The sequence below is a fragment of the Panthera tigris genome, chromosome D2, assembly GCF_018350195.1.
Source record: "Panthera tigris isolate Pti1 chromosome D2, P.tigris_Pti1_mat1.1, whole genome shotgun sequence".
In the NCBI taxonomy this organism is placed as follows: domain Eukaryota; kingdom Metazoa; phylum Chordata; class Mammalia; order Carnivora; family Felidae; genus Panthera; species Panthera tigris.
In genome coordinates, this window is record NC_056670.1 from 1,960,049 (window position 1) to 1,968,743 (window position 8,695).

The window sequence follows — 8,695 nt, forward strand, 5'->3', positions numbered from 1 at the left end:
AGGTCTGGGCGGCCGCTGGGTGATTTGGGAGAGGGTTCAGCCTTGCCTTGAGTGCCATGGGACAGCAAGGTCGTTCTGTGATCCCGCATCTCAACAATGTTTGTGGTAGATGGTGGGGAAATGGATCAGGCCTAAAGCAACAATTGGTAGAGAAGCAACAGTAAGTCACATTGTAATGCAAAGAGGAAAACTTGCTCATTTGGGGGTTTGGACAGACTTCTTACTTATTGTCTATGCTCACATATGATTAATAGGCCTGCTCTTGTTTGGGTCCATGTCCATTGTGGTTTGGAGGGACCGTGGCTGACGGTGGTGATCTTTGAAATTGTTTACGGGCAACGAGAGAAAACCATGGCTTCCCTCTTAGGGCCTGGCTTGCTGTTACGGAGCTCTGTTTCCTTTCCCAGTCACGTGATTGCAATGAGAAATGATGATTGGGTAGGAAAACTGCAAATATAAAACATAAACAGAAATGTATTTCTATATATGATACAAATATAATACTTTAAAAATGCAAATGTAAAAATCATAAAACCATTCTCATTTTCCAAGAAGGTGGGAAAACATATATTTGTTTCCCTCAGGAGCGGAGATAGGGATTCTAACACCAGAAAGTTTAGATCTCAATACATTCTAGCCCACCTTTTACTCCAAAACAATCCTGTGTGGTCAGAATGACTTTTTTTTTTTCTTTTCTTTTTTTTTTTTACAATAAGTTAACAAAGCCAGTGGAAATTCCCAGAAGACAAATATGTTTCTCTTCTTTATTTTTAAGTTTTAAATTTCATACTGGTCAGTGTAATCTTCTGAACAAAGTAACCAGAGTTCGATATAGGTAAGCTTACTTGCTTTCCCTTTCCTTGCAATGTAAATTAGTGCTTCAACCTTAAAAAAAAAAAAAAAAAAAAAAAAAAAAATTAAAGAGTATGGCAAATGCGGACTGATGTGTGAAGATAGGTATATTTAAAATAAGCAAGGCAAAATTTCATTAAAAACCTAACACATATTAAGCAGGGTTTTCACATCAGTGGTGCATTTCAGCTTGAGTCTATGTCAAAGTGAGGGACAGACAATACCGTCATGACTTTCTGAGGAACTAGGTCCTCTTGTGAGGCATATACTGATATGCACTGAAGGAAGAGTTTTAAAGCATAATACAGATTTGTCTCAGGGAGGCCAAGAGTGAAATTCAAAAGTAGATCAAGATACATGATCTACGATTTCCCCGCATATCCTAAATCCACAAAAGCAATTCAGCGTCTCTGAAATCACATGTAAATAAAAGAGCTAAGGGCCTCCTTGCCGTGTCTACTTTGATAGCAGGTTTCCCACATTATCAGATCTAGGTTTTATAATTCCTTCTCCCAGAGGAATCCGAATGCCTTAGGAGCGATTTCTATAGAAAATCAGGGTGGAACTGGAGAGTGCTATGCTAAGTGAAATAAGTCAGCCAGAGAAAGACAGATACCATATGTTTTCACTCTTGTGTGGATCCTGAGAAACTTAAAAGAAGACCATGGGGGAGAGGAAGGGAAAAAAAAAAGAGGTTAGAGAGGGAGGGAGCCAAAATATAAGAGACTCTTAAAAATTGAAGCCAAACTGAGGGTTGATGGGGGGGGGGTGATGGGCACCTGTTGGGACGAGCACTGGGTGTTGTATGGAAACCAATTTGACAATAAATTTCATATTTAAAAAAATTAAAATTAAAAAAAAGATAAAAAAAAGAAAATCAGGATCAGTGTGGGTGACACTCACTATGACAGTGAATTCTGGGACCTGAGCAGTTGAGTGCATGGTTACAGAGTGCTATAATTCTTCAGGTCCCTTCCTCTGAATAACAAGCAAAAACGAAAAAAAAAAAAAAGTTTTATCTTTTGTTTTACTTTTGTCTGAAAAATGATATTCATTCTTTTCCAAGCAAATATTCCTTTGGTAAATATTAATTTTTCCATAGGTTTTTTTTTTATTAGAACTGATAGGGACCGTTTGACCATGTACACAGAGTGCCTTTTTATTTATTTATACATTTGACATTTGGTATTTCCCCCCTGGATTTCTGAGAAGAAAAGATGGTACTAGAAATACTACAGACCGCAAACTTCCGAGTGCCTTTAAATTTGGGACTTTTGTGCCAACTCATTCGAGTTGGAATAGGCTTACAGATGGTGGCACTAGGTAACAATTATAACTCAAGGCAAATAATATATTTATGTTTAAAATATTGACTTCTGGGGTGTCATAAGTCAGGTTTATATTCAGCTTGTCAGGAGTCATCTAAAGGAAGTGTTGTATGTAAAACTTCAGTTCACAAACAGTTTTGCTTTTGGGAAAGCAAAATCTTCTTTATTAACATCTGCATGGATTAGACATCGTACTTAATGTTCTCCATGGGTGAAAGTGAGGTCTTATTAAATAAGATGTTGTAGCAAATGGTGGCTCATAAGAATTTTTTTAAGGACTGTGGAAGTAAGAGCTCATAAAATTTGATTGAAGATTAAGTTTGCTTTAAGAGACTATTCTCCATTCTTTCTGAGTAAATTGCAAACAGTCAGATAACTTATGTGGATAAATAAGAGAGGTAAGTGCCTGACTAGACATTTTGACACCAAATTTCTTAAGAGCCTGAGAAGCCAGAGGCAGAGATGGGGTTATACTGGGAAGGATTTTTGATTTTAATGAAATTTCCCTTAGTTCATTGTAGATTCTGTTTGGGATCGAGTGAAAGAAGATGTCTAACTTTTGTAGTTTGTGTGTGTGTGTCTCCTCAAAATGAGATTTTCTTTTTAAATGTCACATCAGCATACGTTAATTTACACCCAGTTTGAGAATACACAAATATAAATGCACATCAAAGCAGCATTGCAGTATTACAGTTGGCCCAGCACCCTAGTCAGACCTGAACCGAAAGAGGTAGTAGGCTCTTGACGGCTAAGTCACCATGTACACTCAGAAATATGAGGAAATAAATACATCAATATGGCAGTTTTGATTTTTGAGACCAGTGATTTTTAACTCAGTAGGAACTAAGCTTTCAATTAGAAATCATGACTTTATCGGGAGTATAATTAAAATTAACTACTTCGCTACCTTTATGGAATATGGATTCATACATGTTCAGGGGGATGGAAATGGAAATCTCGAGCCTAAATGTATCCACGTGCCATATAGTCTTCTGCACGGACTTCACTCGGTGGGAACTCAAAGAGGGAAGCGGGAATAATCCCATAGGGTTATTGCTTAGACGTTCCCTTCAGAATCCCATAGCAAGTGAATGTTTTATAAAGATAGATGAGACTTAGAAATTCTAAAGTGTGTTTATACTTTTTATTCTTTGTCAACTGATTATGGTATGTCATCTTGTTCACATGGCAAAACATCTAATCTATAATGTATCCTACTCTAGGGGCGCTGGGTGGCTCCGTCGGTTGAGTATCCATCCGACTTTGGCTCAGGTCATGATGTTGTGGTTTGTGGGTTCAAGCCCTGCGTCGGGCTCTGTGCTAACAGCACTTTGGATTCTCTGTCCCCTCTCTCTCTGCCCCTCCCTATCTCGTTCTCTCTCTTTCTCTCTCTCTAAATAAATAAACTTAAAAAGTATGCTAGTTTATTTACCTGACAATTATGCTCCATTTGATTATTTACAAGACTTTTGATAAAAATTCAAGGTCTTTAAAAGAAAGTCAAGGCAGGTTCGTTGAGCAGTTATTTATGGGAAGACTTCATCTACAAGCAACAAATGTTAATGTCTTATCTGAATTCATAAAATGGAAATATTTTTCCTTTGAATTACAATAATGAAAGATCACAGTTCACTAGAGATATGGATCATTAATACCTCTAAGGCTTGAATGTATTCGTAGGCAATGAAAATGCTAAGAATGGTCACCTAGAATAGATCAAACAGATTTTGCCTATCTTCAGATTTCCTTAGCGTACTAGTCTAAGAATATTTAACTAGTGATTGCATAGAAGGACTAAAAGTTAAAGTGAACTTAGAGCTCCACTAAAAGTTATTCTATAGATAATTGTGTATCCCGTTTGGCATCTACCGTTATATGCACTTGATTTGATGGAAGTTTATGCTGAAACAACAAACTTACTAAGTTCTAATACTACATTTTCACAACAGAAAGTCCTACATTTCTAAAGTTTAAAGCTGAGAAAATTATCAAAAAATCTAAATGAGGATAGTTTCATAAAGTCTTGTGTATATACTGCCAAGTCTTTATGAATCCATCAACAAAATTCAAATGTCTACACTATTTTTGCAGGCTTGCTACAAAATAAAATTTTGTTGTGTAATATCCCCACATTGAGTTAAGCCACATACCCTGAGGATATGAGTCAGGGTAAGTTTTCAGTTTTAAAGTATTCAGTACAAAATAAGTTTCTGTGTATAGATGTCTCAAATGTACTATTTTCTTTTTTTTTTTAATTTTTTTTAACGTTTATTTATTTTTGAGACAGAGAGAGACAGAGCATGAACGGGGGAGGGTCACAGAGAGAGGGAGACACAGAATCTGAAACAGGCTCCAGGCTCTGAGACATCAGCCCAGAGCCTGACGCGGGGCTCGAACCCACGGACCGTGAGATCATGACCTGAGCCGAAGTCGGACGCTTAACCGACCGAGCCACCCAGGCGCCCCTCAAATTTTCTACTATTTTCAATGGCAGTTGCCCTAGTAAATTTAATGAATAATTATGGGCCACAGAAGAAGGATTCTATGGAGGATACAGTATTCCCAAGTTTTACCTTGGCTCTTTTTTCCTGTTCTCTTCCCAACTGTTTATCATCCTTTCCATTGTGGTTAGTCCCCAGAAGCTCCAAAGTCTCCCATCCTTGTACTAAAGATCAGCTCCTGAGACAAATTGATAACCAGTCTAAGGGCCTTGGATATCTTTTCTAGAATGTATGGTTCCTTAACTAAAACTGTGCTCTCTCACTGACTTCTAGGGGAAGGTGTTACTGCTGTAATTACACTAATACAACTGCTATAATATCTGATGTATTATATGTATACAATAGCATATTTTCATTACTTCCATAAGCCCTTTAAGATCATGGTCTACTTTTAATTTAAAAAGTACAGGCTTAAACATTTTATCGGCATATTTACATGAACAATGTATATAATATATAATTATATGTTAATTACGTGTATCATATTACATATAATCATATATTCTATAACATATGATACATACAATGCGTCATATACATTATTTCGTACTTGGCTTTTTCTTCCCATCTTTCCTTCAAAGTTAATCAGACTTAAAAACAATCTAGTATGTGTTAATCCACCTATTTATTTAAACACTTAATTTTTCTTATGCATTTTCTGTGAGTCTCTGTGTGTGAGAGATGGCTCTCTTGGTCACTGTAAACATAGGAAAAATTGAAGTTTTAACATCTGGGAAAGCTTTGTTCCATTCTCTTTAGTGAATATATAACAGAGCTCTGTCCCAACCTTGGGAATGGTGACTAGTATTCTGTAGCACACGACAGAGTGCTTTTCCACATTTTCCATCAGTTTTCTGAAGCAGAGGAGGCTTCATGAACACACGTAGTCTAGGACCCTCTGGACGTGCTTCCACCGAGAGGTCTGGCCGATGGCCCTGGCTAATCTAATCCAACATGACAGTGAGGCCTCGGATCATCAGGTAGCAGTTGGCTGTGTGAAGGAGGCTGCGGAACAAGTAGCACCAGCCATCAGACACTGCAAGGAAGATCCAGTGGATCTCAGTCCAAATTACAATCAGAAGCACATGCATTTTTTTTTTTTTTTGACCAGCGTATCTTCCTCAATGCCCTTTCTTTAATCTAGATGTGTCTTTATATTGAAAGTGGGTTTCTTACAAACATGAGTTTGGAGCTGGGGGTGACATCGTAAGTGTCCCTTTGCTTGCATCACAGTCTTGCCTCGTCTTTCCTGCGGTGCTGAGGGCAGCTGCCTCGTGCCTCTTATGTTGTGCTCAGTCCTCTTGGCACCGTTCAGCCGAATCTGGGGCCAGGGGCAGAAGCCCTTCCCGCTCTGTTTCCTTTCTTACTTTATGCCATCTGCCTGTCTTCCAGGGCTTCTGTTATGTGGACATTAGGCTACTTGATATCGTCCCACAAGACACTGGACCTCTGTTCATTTTTGCTCAAACTGTTTTCCTCTGCAGTTCAATTTGGATAGTTTAATGGGTTTCATCTACTATATACCAGTCCGTTCTTAGCCCCACCCGTTGAACTCTTCCATTCATGAAACATGGGGCTCAGCTGTTTGCTTCCTGTTCTTTATTATAATCCCCTGTCTCCTTCTTCATTATATTTTTGTTGATTTTAAATCTTTGTTCATACAAAGTAAATAACAGCTGTTTTCAAGCATGCTTTTGCTAATTTCAATGTATCTGTTGATACCATTGATGATTTTTCTCCTGGTTATTGGTCAGATTTTCAGTCTACACATGCTAAGTTTTCTGTTTCATTTTGTTTTGATTTCCCCACTAAGGTTGGGCAGGGCCCCTGACTCTATGCTTTTTATAACATCCAGTTCTCCAATTCTCTGTTCCATCAGCAACACTGTGGAAACCATTCCCTGCCTGCTTGTGTCGTCCTGATTTGTGCAAGGACGACTGTAATTTGGATGGTGATTAAGGGGCCTCAAGCAGATTTCTGCAGTGCGTTCTGTGAACGGCTGCTGTTTCGGGGTACCCTGCCTGAAATCTCAGCTATGTCAGCAACTCAGAACTCCAAGTTGTTGTTGTTTTGTTTTGTTTTGTTTGGTTTGGTTTGGTTGTTGCTATTGTAGGTTTTTTTTTAAGTTTATTTATTTATTTTCAGAGAGAGAGAGAGAGAGAGGGAGACAGACAGACAGACCGAGCATGTGTGTGAGTAAGGAGAGGGGCAGAGAGAAAGAGAGAAACCCAAGCAGGCTCCACACTGTGAGTACAGAGCCCAACACAGGGCTCGAATTCACAAACTGTGAGATCATTACCTGCACCAAAACCAACAGTCGCCCCAGAACTTCAGCTTTTTATTCTTGAGCCCAGCAAGATCAGTGTGCTGTCTGGGGCCATTTCCTTTAGATGAAGTCAACAAGAACCTACAGTCAGGAAGTTTGCATTATCCTGGGGCTCCCCTGGGGACTTTCCCTTGTCTGAATGACTTGTCCTGCAAGGCTGCTGTCCAGTGTCTGAAAACACCCCACCCAGTTTCACACTTCTCTGTGGCCGAAACCCTAGTCCATTATCGGTTACTCTGCTATGGACAGAAGCAGAAAACTCTGATTTTTTTTTTTTTTTTTTTAATGAAGACAGTACTCAGTCAATCTCTACACTTTAAATGAAAGGGGGAGAATAATGTTTGTTTACTCACATAAATATAGAACTTTTAGATTTGTTTTGCATATTGTATGGTTAGCTTTTACACCAGTGGAAATGATAATTTTGGACACAAATGATATATAACAATACCACAAATACTCAGAAGATTTGCAATGAATGTAAATTATTAGGAAAATAAAATGCTATACTAAATTTTTTTCTGATTACTTGAAAGAATATAAGTAAAAAAAAATCTTTATAAACTTTACAGTTCTTGATATTTCTTCCTGAAATTGCTGCTGTACAGCAGTGAGTTCATATAAGTGTATTATTTACCTGAGAACCAAAGGCTAATATCTCACATTCATATAAACCTGAACACAATCTCCATGCTTTCTGGTTGGAAGCGACTATATTCCTATGAAAAGGGCAATGTGGATGTTTGACCCCTTCTGCATTAGGAAAAACAAAGATAAATTAGTGTTCCTTATTTGAGGTTTTGGTTTAAAAATGGCCACAAAGATTTTAAATTAGCTCTTTCTGTGCTACAATTTTGTCTCCCATACACAGCTTCTATGTGATACATGGTTATGGTCATAAATTATGTATTACTCTCCTTTTTCCCCCCACCTTTAACATCTAACGCTTCAAGTTTAATACTAAATTATTTATTTTTTAGCCGTCATTATCACTAGCAATCTTGGATTTATTGTTCAGAAAATAGTTTTTTCACAAGAGTTACCTACCTTCCGCTTTTTTCAAGGAAAGAATTGAAAATTTTCTTCGTTCCTTTGCCGGATCACCATGCTATTGTGGTTGTTACCTGAGTTTTACAAACAGTTATTCTGTCGTAGTAATCCTTCGTCATAGGGTTCCGGCAGCAGCTTCAAAATTTATATTAAATGCTTATTATTTTGACATCCCAGCTGTCATTAAAATGGGAGATTGCTGTTTTGAGTTTACAGAGGCCATTTGTGTGGAGAGAACGGTGCATATTTTACTGAGTTTACTGTGCAAACTAGAAGGGAGGCTATTCTAAGCTGTCAACATTAATTGTACACTTTTTGGATGAACAGTAGATGTGTGTTGGTCAAGTCACAATTGTGATGTAACACAGAGTGATGAGCAAATGTCAAGAAAGGGACCTTCCCGATGACATAATTACACCCAGACAGTCTAAGTTTCCTCTGAATCATAAAGAAGCTTGTTTTCAAGTATCCATCAAATATTCATTGTTTGTCTGTTTTGTCACATTTCCTAGACATGCTTTTTCCTCTATTTCTATAATAAAACATCCTATTAAGAGTATTTTGAACTACAGACCAAAATGGGTATGTTTTTCGCATTGCGGTAAGTTGTCAGAAATCGCTGAAGTCGTTGGGGGGTA

General features: G+C 38.0%; 1 long non-coding RNA gene across 1 annotated transcript; it reads right to left on the bottom strand.

The window, feature by feature from the left end:
- Positions 1-46: 46 nt before the first annotated feature.
- LOC122231877 lies at positions 47-8,327 on the bottom strand. Its single transcript, XR_006209151.1, has 3 exons — positions 8,055-8,327; positions 242-447; positions 47-131 (listed from the first exon to the last, which is right to left on the bottom strand). It is a non-coding gene; the product is annotated as an uncharacterized LOC122231877 (long non-coding RNA).
- Positions 8,328-8,695: the final 368 nt, after the last annotated feature.